This window comes from Mirounga leonina, unplaced genomic scaffold, assembly GCF_011800145.1.
Source record: "Mirounga leonina isolate KUSES-001 unplaced genomic scaffold, KU_Mleo_1.0 Mir_125, whole genome shotgun sequence".
Lineage (NCBI taxonomy): Eukaryota > Metazoa > Chordata > Mammalia > Carnivora > Phocidae > Mirounga > Mirounga leonina.
The window spans coordinates 47,834,816-47,848,443 of record NW_023270305.1 but is presented as its reverse complement, the minus strand read 5'-3'; the positions used below and the strand labels follow the sequence as shown (position 1 = coordinate 47,848,443).

The window sequence follows — 13,628 nt, the reverse complement described above, 5'->3', positions numbered from 1 at the left end:
TCCCTGCTCGGCGGGGAGTCTGCTTCTCCCTCTGACCCTCCCCCCTCTCATGTGCTCTCTCTCTCTGTCTCTCTCTCTCAAATAAATAAATAAAATCTTAAAAAAAAAAAAAAAAAGAAGTAGGCATAAAGCAAATAAGAAAACCCTAGGGTAAAGATGTAAGTGGAACGAGGAATAGATCTAATATAAGCTCACAGACTTGAAAAAATGAAGCACAAATTTGACTCTTGACTTTTAAGTATCAAGTTAAAAACAGCCTGTTCAAGAGTGCGAAGCTCATGAATAAGGTTTTCAGAACTTTCAGAGAAGTTCAAAACATTTGGGGTGCCTGGGTGGTGCAGTCAGTTAAGTGTCTAACTCTTGGTTTCACTTCGGGTCAGGATCTCAGGGTTGTGGGATCGAGCCCTGTGTCTAGCTCCACACTCAGCAGAGTCTGCTTGAGATTCTCTCTTTCTCCCTCTGCCCCTCCTGCTTGTGTGCACTCTCTCACTCAAATCTTTTTTTAAAAAGTTCAAAACATTTTATAAATTATTTGTGAGCTGTAGTTTCTAGTCTTCTTCATTGACTGTTGTAGTGACCATACTGCATCTATTTTTTTTTTAATGTTTTGGTAATGCATCCTGATTCCCTTTGGGGCAATTGCCTTTTGCCTATTTGTGTGAAGATGCTCTGTCCTTATCCCTCCCTAGTTCCCAGCAACAAAATTTAAACAGACTTCAGTGACAGGAGGGGAAGTGGCTGTGGCTGATTCCTTCCCGGTGGTTGTGCGCTACCAAGAAAGTGACTGGTTTATGCTACTCCCCTGGTGTCAGTTCTTCTCAGAGTCTGGTTTTCCCACCTTCCCGTCAGTTCCTTGAGCCATACAAAAATTATCCAGTCAATTTCTTTTCTGCTTAAATGAGGGTCCGTTGCCTGCAACTGCAGAACCCTAAATGAAATAGAGGCAATTCATATGCAGATGGGTTAAATAATGTGGCTAGGCCCCGTGGGTAATTTTAGGCAAAGTTATGTGTGGAATCCTGAGAATCTAATGCCCAGTTTACAGCCATTGTGATCCTAGTCAGTGCAACCAGGATCCAAAGTAGAAATAGTCATTGATGAAGAGCATTTCTGTCAACAGCAATAATCTCTGCCAAAGAATATTTTTTCTTCTCTCTTCATCAAAATTCTTAGAATCTTCTCTTTCTTGTGTAGGCTAACATGGATGTATTTAGGAAAAGGTTTTGGAGCATGCTACTACCATATACCCACTTTCAGGGTTAGATGTAAACATCATTAATATTGCAACACCTTCTGTTTGCCCCAGTAAATAATGCCTAATTTCAGCATTGCTAAAACCCAACACATGAATAATGCTTTATATGCTATAAAGAGTTTTGTGCTGATGAGAATTATTTCTCTTTTAGACCTGTGGACTAAAACTCTGAGAAACAAACTGAGGGTTTTAGAGGGGAGGGGGGTGGGGGATGGGTTAGCCTGGTGATGGGTATTAAGGAGGCCATGTATTGAATGGAGCACTGGGTGTTATATGCAAACAATGAATCATGGAACACTACATCAAAAACTAATGATGTAACGTATGGTGACTAACATAACATAATAAAATAAAATTTAAAAATAAATAAATAAATAGCACAGAGGAAAAAAAAAAAAAGTTGTGGACTGAAGAGCTAGTGGAACAAGAACAACCAAGTATCCAGAAAAGTCATAAAGGCCCACGAGGACATGGAGCATATACCTGGTGCTGTCCTGGTAAATGTTTCACAACTGACTCTCTAAAAGAGAGAGAGAAGCCCTGGTTTGTAGTGCTTACAAATTTCTGTGGTGTAAAAACTCCCACCTTGACCAATTTCAGGCTACCGATATAATGTCACTGCATACAGAATTGGGAAGATGGATGCACGAAGTGCTCTTGAAGCTGGTGCAAACAGGCTCCAGTGCACTCTTGGAAGAAGGGTCCCTCCTAGATCCTTCTCACGGAGCCCAAGGAAGGGCCTTGACAGACCAAGAATCCATTACTCTTGTGACTTATGTTTTTATAGAAGGAGCACTGGAAATCTCCAAAGCGAGGTTGATCTCTGTAAATCAGTCAACTAACTAATGGGTAACAGGAGTCTCTTTGCTCTTATCTTAGAATCTTCCTTTGGAACATCAGAGGGAGCAGAAACAGTTCGTCACAAATAGATTTCCTACACGAAGAACATCTCAAATTTCCTTTCAAGAGAAAGTTTCCGTTTAAAGGCAGAGTGATCTGCTTTGCCTGTAAAATTTTTTTAAAAAGTGAGTTGAAGAAAACCTATGCTGTCTTGCAGGGAAAAAAATTACAGCCCAAAGGCCAAGTGTACTGAAGTGCAGAATAAGGCAGAGTAATATGATGGTGTAGAACATGGCTCCTACATCCAGCCGTCTGGATCTGAACACCGGCTCTGCTTTTTTACCAGTCGCATTAGCCCTTGGACAAGTAACTTGAATTTCAAAACCTCAGTTTGGTCCTCTGCAAGATGAAGATGATGATAGGTTTTACATGAGAATTTAGATACATCATGCACGTAAAGGACTTAGCAGGGGGGTGACATGTGGCAAGTGGTTCCTATTACTACTTTTTGATTGTCCAGTTTGCCCTCGTCACATGCCTCAGTGTGTTCGGGTTTCCTTTTTTAAGATGCAGCAGCAGCTACTCTATAGTCCATTTACCCCAGAAGAGGGTATGGCAAATGGACTAGTAGGAGAAAACCAGTCCTAGCAGGGTGCTTTCGATGGGCAAAAGGACACGACAACAGTCATCGACGTGGCATTCCTCCACACCTTGTGGGAACGAGCGCAAGCCCGAAACAGGTGCATTCACAGGGCCCTAGGAGGGGATGGCCAAGAGCATGAAACTTCCATTATCAGGGTTTGGCTGAAAACGATCGGAGCCACATTTCCAGTGGAACTTGTAACTGCTTACTCATCTCAAATAACTTAAAGCATGTCATCACCATTCCTGGCCACAGGAATGAATCCTGCCACAGAGTGGAGATCTGTTTTCTTCCTTTAAAGCCCTCAGAGTATTCCGCTTCAGTTCCCTGTATGGGATGTAGATATATTAAATACAAAAAAATGACCATAAATTGAACATTAAGGTTGAGAAATGAGGTCCAAGGTTGCCAAGAAATTCAAAAGTAAGTGTTCCCCCAGCAGCTCTAATTCAGCCATCTTTGCAGTAATGCATCCTTTCCGATCTCTGAATCCTCAGTGGAACGCCCAGTTCATATGGACTCTGGATTCTTCCACTAAACCAGGGGAGGGTTGTTTGGGGTCCCTTCTGCTCCTTCTCACTTCCCCAGGTCGTGGGAAAATCCTGTCCAGCACCCTTCCACCAAGCCCTTGAATGAGGCCATGTATGGCAAAGCAAGCTCAAGAGCCCGGGGGGCCGGGGGGAAGGCAGCTCAGCCCCAGGAAGCTGGACCAGTTCCCTTCCTTGGCCCCTCCCTGAGAGCCAGGAGGCTACTCCTGGCTCCACACAGCAAATGTATCCATGCACATATCCAGGATGCATTAGTGGTTCGACACAAGTGATGTGCTCAGGCACCTCTGGGGTACATTAGTTGAAGTGGCTACAGCAGCTGGTGGCTCCTCTTCAGGCATAATTTATCTGTTGCACTTTACTTAATGTGCAAAATTAAATTTATGCTGAATCCATGTGTATTACCTACTGTGCATGAGCAGCATGAAATATACCATAAAGCGAATCAGCACAGAGCCATGCTCTTAATTGCTAATGGCTTTCAACACACTTCATTGTGGCCTAACCAAACTTGGGAGTCCATTCTACACTGAGAATCCTGTTCATATCTATGTTGAAAGTGCTTCTCCCCAGGACCTTCTGGAGAACCAAAGGATAAAAATGAGAAATGCTTTTAAGTCAATCTTTTTAGAACCTATGTTCTTTAGATCACAGATTCTATACTTTTCATGAATATTGTGATTGATACAGTCTCTATGAAGGGCATGATTTTGCTGAAAAATAAGCAAAACAATGGAAATTTTTTTTAAAGTGGAATATATAAAATAACCCCAAAATGCAGTCAAACCAAGTTCTGTCACTGCCAGGCTGTGGGACCCACTCTGTGTTTCTGGTTCTGGATATTAAAACAAAAGAATTGGGATGTTGACTTCTGCCCCTAACAAGAAAAAAAAAATCTATGGGATCAAGCATAGTGAACTTCACAAAAACAAATCTCCCAAGAGAAGCTTTAAAAATGTAGTGTAAAATACACTTGCACCCACTCTCACACATCTAAATTCACACAAAACAGAAACTAATTCAAGTTTGAAACCTGATCTGAAAAAGAAATTTGGAGGAATCAGAAAGGGAGAGAATAAATACTCAGGTCCTGCAGAAACTTAAAGGCAATTATATCTCTTCCAACAATAATTATTCAAACTGTTTTTCATTTTAAGGTATGCTTTGTAACAACTACAGAGACCATTTCCCAGGGGGAAAAAAAAAAGTTATTCTGCAATTTACATTTGTCCTAGAAAGTACCCATCTGTGGAAATGTCATATTGCTCCCTTGAAAATAATTTGTAATTTTCCCCATGCAAAGGACAGAGAAAAAATAAAACCAGTAACTATGTTACTTTTTAGATGTCATCTTTACATATTTTTTCAGCAGGTGACTATTAGTATAAAAATTTAGAAAATTTATCAGTCTTTCAAAGCACAGTATTTTTATAAAACTAAGAAAATTCTGTTAAGAAGATACAAAGTAATAAAGTTACTTATTCTACTCTTCCTCATTTTGTTTTTCATATAAAAATCAGGATATCAGGGGCGCCTGGGTGGCTCAGTCGTTAAGTGCCTGCCTTCGGCTCAGGTCATGATCCCAGAGTCCTGGGATCAAGCCCCACATCAGGCTCCCTGCTCGGTGGGAAGCCTGCTTCTCCCTCTCCCGCTCCCCCTGCTTGTGTTTCCTCTCTCGCTGTGTCTCTCTCTGTCAAATAAATAAATAAAATATTTAAAAAAAAAATCAGGCCATCATTCACCAAGGATTTTAATACGACGCTTTAAATGTTTTGTTCATTTCTAGTGCTTCTTGATTTTGTTTGGTTTGTGGCGGAAAAACTAAAATGGAATGAATTGTCTACATTCATACATAAACATATATACATACATGTGCATTCACATACATGCATTCTTTCAGTCACTATCCTGTTGAATCATAATGAATTGAATAAATATGCATATAGAAATGAGTTTTCACATTACTTCTATTTTTGAATGTATAAGTTATGTTGTTTTACTGAATGGTTTGATAAATATATATCCAGAAGTGAAATCCAGTAGTTAGCATCTGGATCTTATTCCTTTTCTGGAAAAGATGTGTAAGGTCAAGGTCGACTCAGTATTAAACATTAATTGAGCAACTACCAGGTGTAAGACAGATCTGATAGAAATTACTGGGCTTCTGCCCTGTGGGAGCACACAATTAAGCAACAGACATGGACATAGACACAACTAACTCTAATGCAAAGCAAATAATGGTAAGTCTTAGGATAGGTTTATGCAGCAGGTGGGTGGTGCTCTGAGCCTCTGGGAGGTATGAAGGCCACAGTAGAATGAGAGCTGTGTGTTGGAAAATGAGCAAAATTTTGGTTGGAAGACAATTGGGGGAAAGCACAATGAAGAACACAGTAAGCAGAAGTAAGGACTTGAAGAACAACTTGGATAAATGAAGGGAAGGAAGGTCAAAGCTTCAAACTGTGAAGTTCCTTAATGCACACACATAGCCTCTAGATGGGGTTGCCGTTGGTTTTAGAATGGGCTTAAAAAAATAAAAAAATAAAAAAAGCAAGCAGAGCAGTGATGTTTCCCTTTTCTAGCCATAAAGTCTTACTCAGATCTACATGGTCACAAGTTTGCTGGGCCCAAAAAGAAAAATATTTCCTTCTTAAGCCACAAAGAAGATAAGCTTTTACCAGCAGCCTATCCTTACCTTTGCTATTTTAGCTAGCTTAGCTGCAAGAGTGGTTATAAGAAACAAGAAACAAACATTATCAAACTCATTTTAAAATTCCATCTGTGATATTTTACTAGATACCTTTTGGAATAATACTTTTCCTAGATTAATTCCATCCTTTCTAAAAACAGGAATTCCTTTCCTTGCCCTCTTTCTTTCAACATCAAGGGGCATAATTAAGTATTTGCATGATATGAGTCTTAATAATTCAAGAGGTTTATTGTCTTACAGCTTCTATGAAATTATCCCACTTTTCTTCTCTGGGACAGAAAGCGTATTTACCATGTTGCCCCAGGCCTGGTCTTCCCATCTCATTCAACACCAAGGCTTTGTCAAAAGAGAGGTCAGTAGCCTCTTAGAATCTTTTGGAGATAGGTAGAGCCTGGTAATCGTTTCCCACAATGGGGTTATCTGCTATCTGCCAGGGTTGTTTTCCTGAATGGTATCTGATCAAACTACACGGCAAAAACTACCCAAGGGGGTCTTCCCAGCTCTGTCTTCTTTCTCTGTTTTCTATCAATCAACCCAAGACAGGCTAATGCATGATCCAAATATTTTTTAAGTGTCAACACAGACCATGGTGATTGGGTCTACATTTAGATAAAATCTCATTTATATTCTCTAATCCAGCTCATTATCCCAGATGGTTTTACTGATTTCTACTGTGTTGTCCCTACTGTCAGGATCCAACTTAAGTAAGCCCAGCAAATTTGCATTCCTTCCTTCCTCTTTTTTTGGCCCAAGCACATTGTTCACGGAAATTCAAGTGATAAGCAAAAGAAACAAACTACCTTGGAATTTGGTTGATGCTCTGGATCTCTGACCCAGCACAGGGAAACATTAAACTCTGATTTCCAAAATGCAAAATCTTTGGAAACAATGAAATTCTCCTATTTTCCTGTAAGGAAAAATAAAGCACCACCACACAGGAAAATTGAAAGGCTACGTCCACGAAGAGCATTATTCTCATACTTTCCATTTGGACTTTCTGATACTGTCCTTCTATAAAATTAAAAACTGCATTTTTTTTCTTTTAGAATCCTGAGCATTTCATGCCCCAAAGCCTACATTTACATCTATTATTTGAAAATTTCCAGGTCCCACCTGAGCTAACTAAAATCAACCTATCAAATTAATTTTCTCACTGATCTTAGATAATGCGAAAGGTTAGGCAGGGAGCTAGGGCCCATTCCTTCTCAGTCTGACCTGAAATGGGTGTCTCCAGGCATCAATCATGTTACTGGATGATACGGATCGCCACCAGCCATGAAGCTAACCTCTGGCTTTCCCACACAAGACCTATCCCAAGATCAGCAAGCACATTCCTGTCTAAACCCTGCACTGCAAATCACCACAGCTCCTTTAATCAAGTTAATTACAGAATCAAGGGGCTGGAAGAGGGGCCCAAGACTTCATCTGTTCCATCCCCTTGGCTTTCTGGCACGGCTGGAGTTAAATCATACCAGACAGATGGAAATCTAGCTGGTTTTTAAAGACCTCCAGAGGAGGAGATTCCACAAGCCTGTCATTCACCCACTCTGCTGTTTAACAGCCCCTGTCAGAGAATCCTTCTTTATCTCTAGCTTGAATCTCACACACTGCACGTCAGCCAACCTCTCCTTGTTCTGTACATCAACCCTTCACATTTCTGATGATCATTATTAAGGCATCTCTCCAGCCTCTCTTCTCCAGGTTCATCAATCCCCATTGCCTTCACCTCTTCTTATAAATCTGATTTTCTAACTTTTAATTATTTCTCTGATTTTCCACTGAATCTTGGTATACTCAAGAATTAACTGAAGATCTAGACAGTCTTTTTTGTCTTTAAGACAGGGCTTCTCAAACTTTTTACTCCCAGAACTCTTTTTATACTCTTAAAAATTGAGGACCCCAAAGAGCTTTTATTTATATGGGTTATATCTAGAGGTATTTTCTATATTAGAAATTAAGGGGCGCCTGGGTGGCTCAGTTGGTTAAGCGTCTGCTTTCAGCTCAGGTCATGATCCCAGGGTCCTGGCATTGAGCCCCTCCCTACATTGGGCTCTCTGCTCAGCAGGGAGACTGCTTCTCCCCCTCCCCGCCCTGCTTGTGCTCTTTCTTGCTATCTCTCTCTCAAATAAATAAAATCTTTAAAAACAACAACAACAACAAAAGAAATTAAGACTGAGAAATCTTTAAGACCCCAGAATACACAAAACACAGTCCATTATTCATCAAAGCAAAGGTGTCATCGCGTCATGTGGCCTCTGGAAAACTCCATTGTATGTTCATAAGAGGATGAGAGTGAGAAGGCAAATAACATATCAGTATCATTATAAAAATAGTATAGACTCTGCATACCTCCTAGGAGTCTTGGGGCTCCCCATGGTCCCTGGACCACACTCCAAGATCCTCCTCTTTATATGGAAAGCATGGTCCCATTCTCAGAGTAGACCAGTTATACAGGCAGTTGGCAAGGAGTCTAGTCGAGTCTAAAAACAGACAACTCAAATCATGCTATGTTTTAAGGCAAATTAGAGCCTTTAACTGTCAAAGAATCCATGCTATCAACCTTAGAAAAATAACAGAAATTGATTTTGAGAAGAATAAACTGACTTTTGTTGATATTTTAATGGGAAAACTTGGTAGTGTCAGAGCAGAAAAGCAGAGGAGGTTTCTGTTGATTGTGCCGTAATAGCAAAAGCAGATTCTCTAACATGTATGTAATCCTCTTAATCACACTCAAAACCATTCTGTTTATTTACTTTTGATCTGGGCACAAATAAGTTGTTTGCTGTGAAACAACAGAGCTCTTCAAATCCCTTGCTTACCACTGTTTTTACAACTGAAATTGGCCCTGTCTCCTAGATCCTACCTAGGTCTGCCTATCAATCTTAAAGACTCTGAGGTGATGGTGGGACACAGGGAAGGGGAAGGGGTCTGTGCAAGCTAAACCAGATGCTCAAATGATTTCCTTTGACTTTACTCTCCCTTCCCCAATTTTTCCTTTTGCACCTGAGAAACTGCTTCTTTTTCTCAACAAACTCAGGTTTTAAAACTGTGAGCCTAAGTCTTGTTTAACATATTTATAAGGCATTACAAGTTTATCATTCAAGCAGCAGATATTTATTACCTACTCTGTATTCAAAATTCTGCTAGATATCGTAGGTACATACCACTGAAGCATAAGTCTTATTTTCTATCTCTAGGGACTTACAGTCTAGTTGGAGACAAAAGAAAATAAAACTCAAATAAAACAACAGTTCATTGTATGTGACAGAATAGAATTAAGTTCTAAACTGCACAGTACAGACTAAGTATTATAGGAGTTGTCAGAAAGAGTGTCTCTGTTAGGAAATGAAACACACCACACGAATTAAAAGTGGAAATATTCCAGTTGTGGCACTGGTGAATTTTGAGGTGGAGCTTGAAATGTATTTCTTCTGAAAACTCACAGGCCATTCTTACAACCAAGTGCTGTTTGTGGGGCCTAGAGCTAGAGTACAAATGCTCCTCACCTCCCACCGCCTACCCTAGCCGAAGGCTGGCCGCATCCTGGACAGGGAAGGCCTCACACGCATGAATGGGAAACCCCAGCATATAGTGCCCACTCACGGTCCACAACCATATCGCACAAACGCCATTCCTAGCACCCTTGGGGCCTCCCAGGGAACACCCCAGAAGTCTGGTTAGCCCTGGAGAAGAAGATGAAAGAGGTGTTAAGGAAGAGGCATGTGTTGGCCCTGGAAATAGGTTCAATCCCTCTGGGAAGGGAATGTTGTACTGCATTGAGATGTTCCTGAAGGGGAATGTTGTACTGCACCCTCCAAGTGAGCATTCCCCTGACGGCTTAGAATCTTCTCCTTGAAGGGAGGGAAGCACCAATACTGGGCCAAAGCAGGGTCTCTAACAGGTAGGACACAAGGCAGAGACTCTGGATGCCCAGGTGAAGGAGGTAGCTTTAAAATAAAGGAATTCCAATGTAAAAGACGTTCAAAATAAATATTCTTCATATTAAGGGTCTTTCATTATTTCTTCAACTTCTTAAGTCACACCTTTTCTTCTCTATTAAAGGAAACGTGTGCTTTGATTAGATTTTCAAAGTAAGACTGTCATAAATTTTATTTTAATTAGATTAATATGTTTTTAAATATTTACACATGAAAATTTTTAAAATGTACTTTCCTAGGAATTTTTAATGTATCTTAATTTAAGAAAAAGATTCAGACTTGGAAAAGTGAAGTTTTCAAGTCAACTAATATATTTTTTTTAATTTTATTATGTTAATCACCATACATTACATCATTAGTTTTTCATGTAGTGTTCCATGATTCATTGTTTGCGTATAACACCCAGTGCTCCTTTCAATACATGCCCTCCTTAATACCCATCACCAGGCTAACCCATCCCCCCACCCCCCTCCCTTCTAGAACCCTCAGTTTGTTTCTCAGAGTCCATAGTCTCTCATGGTTCGTCTCCCCCTCCAATTTCCCTCCCTTCATTTTTCCCTGCCTGCTATCTTCTTCTTCTTCTTCTTCTTTTTTTTTTTTTTAACCATATAATGTATTATTTGTTTCAGAGGCACAGGTCTGTGATTCAACAGTCTTACACAATTCACAGCGCTCACCATAGCACATACCCTCCCCAATGTCTATCACTCAGCCACCCCATCCCTCCCACCCCCCACCACTCCAGCAACCCTCAGTTTGTTTCCTGAGATTAAGAATTCCTCATATCAGTGAGATCATGTGATACATGTCTTTCTCTTTTTGACTTATTTCGCTCAGCATAATACCCTCCAGTTCCATCCACGTCGCAAGTCAACTAATATTTTGAATACTCTCTAAAGCTGGATGACAGATTCCATTTGTAAAGTCAATTCTGAATTCTCATTCTGTTTTTTACTGGAGTTAGCCACCCATTAAAGCAACTATTGTGGTACATCTAATATTTACACATAACTTATGATTTCTTGATAGGAATCAGACTTCTAATCTACCTACATTTCTGTAAAAATATATTTTCACCTACAATTTTGCTTGTGGCATCCTGGCTCCACTCTCCCTCTTCCTTTTGTCATCTGAATTTAGTGAGATTTTTCAGTTCCTGTTGAGAAACCAAAAAGAAATATTCCTAGCATACAGACATGGAATATGGAACCAGGAAAAGATATTTTAGAAGAAACTGACAAGTTTTTTTGTTGTTGTTGGTGGTGGTTTTTTTTTTTTTTGAATGCTGCCTTGTGTCCCATTACAGCATGGCTGGCATTCCCAATAGTTGGAAAGATATTTAATTTATTACCTCAGCCTTTTGTGAAGATACACTGGGGAGAATGCAGTCATAACACAGAACAAAACTTCTTTAAAGCTTGACTTGAACTTGATACTTCAGATAACTTGAACAGACGCTTCATCAAAGAGGATATATGGATAGTAAATAATACCTGAGAAATTGTTCAGTGTCATTAGCCAATAGAGAAATGTGGATTAAAGCTACAAGGACATACACCACTACACACCTATTAAAATGGCTAAAGTATAAATACTGATAATACCAAATACTGGTGTGGATGCAGAACAACTGCATCTTTTATACTTTGCTGGTAGGAATGTAAAGTGGCAAAGTTGTATTGGAAAACAGTTATATAAGCAGCTTCTTATACAGTTAAACACATATTTACCATATGACCCAGCATTCATATTTCTGTGTATTTCTCCTAAGGAAATGAAAACTTGTGTTTAGACAAAAACCTGTATGTGAATGGTTATAGCAATTTTATTTATAATAACCTCAAACCAGAAACAACCCAACAGTCTTTCCATGAGTGAATGGATAAGCAAACAGCACTACATCCATATAATGGAAAGTTACTCAGCAATATAAAGGAATAAACTACTGATACATGAACAATTTAGATGGATCTCAAGGGCATTATGCTGAGTGGAAAACCAGCCTCAAAGGGCTACACACTGTATGATTCCATTTCTATAACATTCTCAAAATGATAATCATAACGATGGAGAATACATCAGGTTGGGGTTGGATGGAGGGTATGATTATTAAGGAGCAACTTGAGGGAGTCTGTGGTGCTAGAACAGTTCTATATCCCTCTGTGGTGGCTGATTAGGTGGTAAAATCTCTTGGCAAAAGGAATACATCCAACATTGACCTGTGCAGAGTGTTTCCCAAAGGGAAGTCATTACTTGATTATTTGCATTCTTATCATGCATCTGCTTTTCATGGTGTATTCATTGCACTCTGATGCTTAGTACAGTTCCAGTACTCTTCATTTACTCAGATAGGTAACCACCAATCTAGGTGGTTATTGTAGTAGGCAGATGGAGAATTCCCAGGCTCCTAGATTTTTTTTTTTTTTTTTTGTCTTGCTTTTCTCACCACATTACCTCTCAGTAAGACCCCAAGCATTGGAGTTGGGGAAATAAATGACCCTGCTCAGAAGAATCATCTTTTGGTAGTAAAGATAATGATCCTGAGACCACTAGAATTGGCTCTTCCAACTGGACCCTCATATTGTGACCAGAGGTTATCAAACTCTTAGAGGGAATTCATGGGTTGGACTTTTCATCTTTTCAACATTAAATGTATTCTAATTGCATTGGCATTTACAAAACTGACTCCTTCCTCAAGGGTAAGGACATAAACTCTTGCCAGACTGTAAGTCACATTTATATTTTATCTTGATAGCTTCAGTTCATGTGGTATTTTCCTCCATTCCTGCCTCATCTACCTGAAAGTGCAAACAAAAAGCTATCAACAGATCTGGGTGGCCTCCAATAAAGGGTTCTTTCTCTCTGTCTATTTAAAGTGCCCTTGTTATCTAAAAAAAATTACATTCTATTAATAACAGATGCCTGGTATCTTACTGCTGTAATATACTGTAATTGACAATGCAAATGTGAAATAAAAATCTCATTATTTATCAGATAGACATGAGCAGGTGATTATGTACTTAGAGGTATAAAATACATAATGAAAATGCAAAGTGATAATTGTTCCAAAAGGGCTTCTACTTGTGGGCCACAGATAGAGTTTTTAAAGTTAAATAGAAAGACTGTCTGCTCCTTTCCTTTTCTCTAGTCCAGCCCTGTACACAATATCATTTCTTCTCAATACATCCAAGATCAGTTTGAGTAATTTAAATTTTATAGCACCTTGTTTAAACTGAAGACCAACTGAGAAAAAATGTAGAGAGCCTATACAAATGATACACTTCTGTTTTTCCAAAATACTCATATAACTCAGGAAAATTAGACAGACCAATTTTATTAACCATTTTTTAAAATTCTATTTGAAAGGAAAGCACTCCTGGATGGAGAGCTTGTATATCAGATTTCAGACCTAAGTAAACTTTTATGGTTGAGCTGTAAAAATAGTCGTTTATAATGCAAACGCTGCCAGATTTTTAACTATAATCCTGCCAGTGGGCGACTAGAATCATCCAACAATAATCATCGTCATTATAACAAATCACTTGAAAGAGAGGCTGCTGCCATCTGCAAATAGGAGAATATCCCCTCCAACAGGGTATGTGCCAGCAGAAAACCTGACAGCCAGCCAGGTGCCCTTCCTTTCCAACACTGGCAAACTTTGGGAATGAATTAGTCAGGGAGACCACCCTGCCCCCAT

At 39.6% G+C, this 13,628-nt stretch overlaps 1 long non-coding RNA gene across 1 annotated transcript in view; it reads right to left on the bottom strand.

Annotated features, from left to right (window-relative positions):
• LOC118008045 overlaps window positions 1-11,089 on the bottom strand; it is a 197,867-nt gene extending 186,778 nt beyond the window's left edge. The window contains exons 1-2 of the long non-coding RNA XR_004678547.1: window positions 11,013-11,089; window positions 8,343-8,473 (exon numbers count right to left, since the gene is read on the bottom strand). This is a non-coding gene — a long non-coding RNA (uncharacterized LOC118008045). The remainder of the gene's footprint in view (window positions 1-8,342; window positions 8,474-11,012) is intronic.
• Between the last annotated feature and the right edge of the window lie 2,539 nt (window positions 11,090-13,628).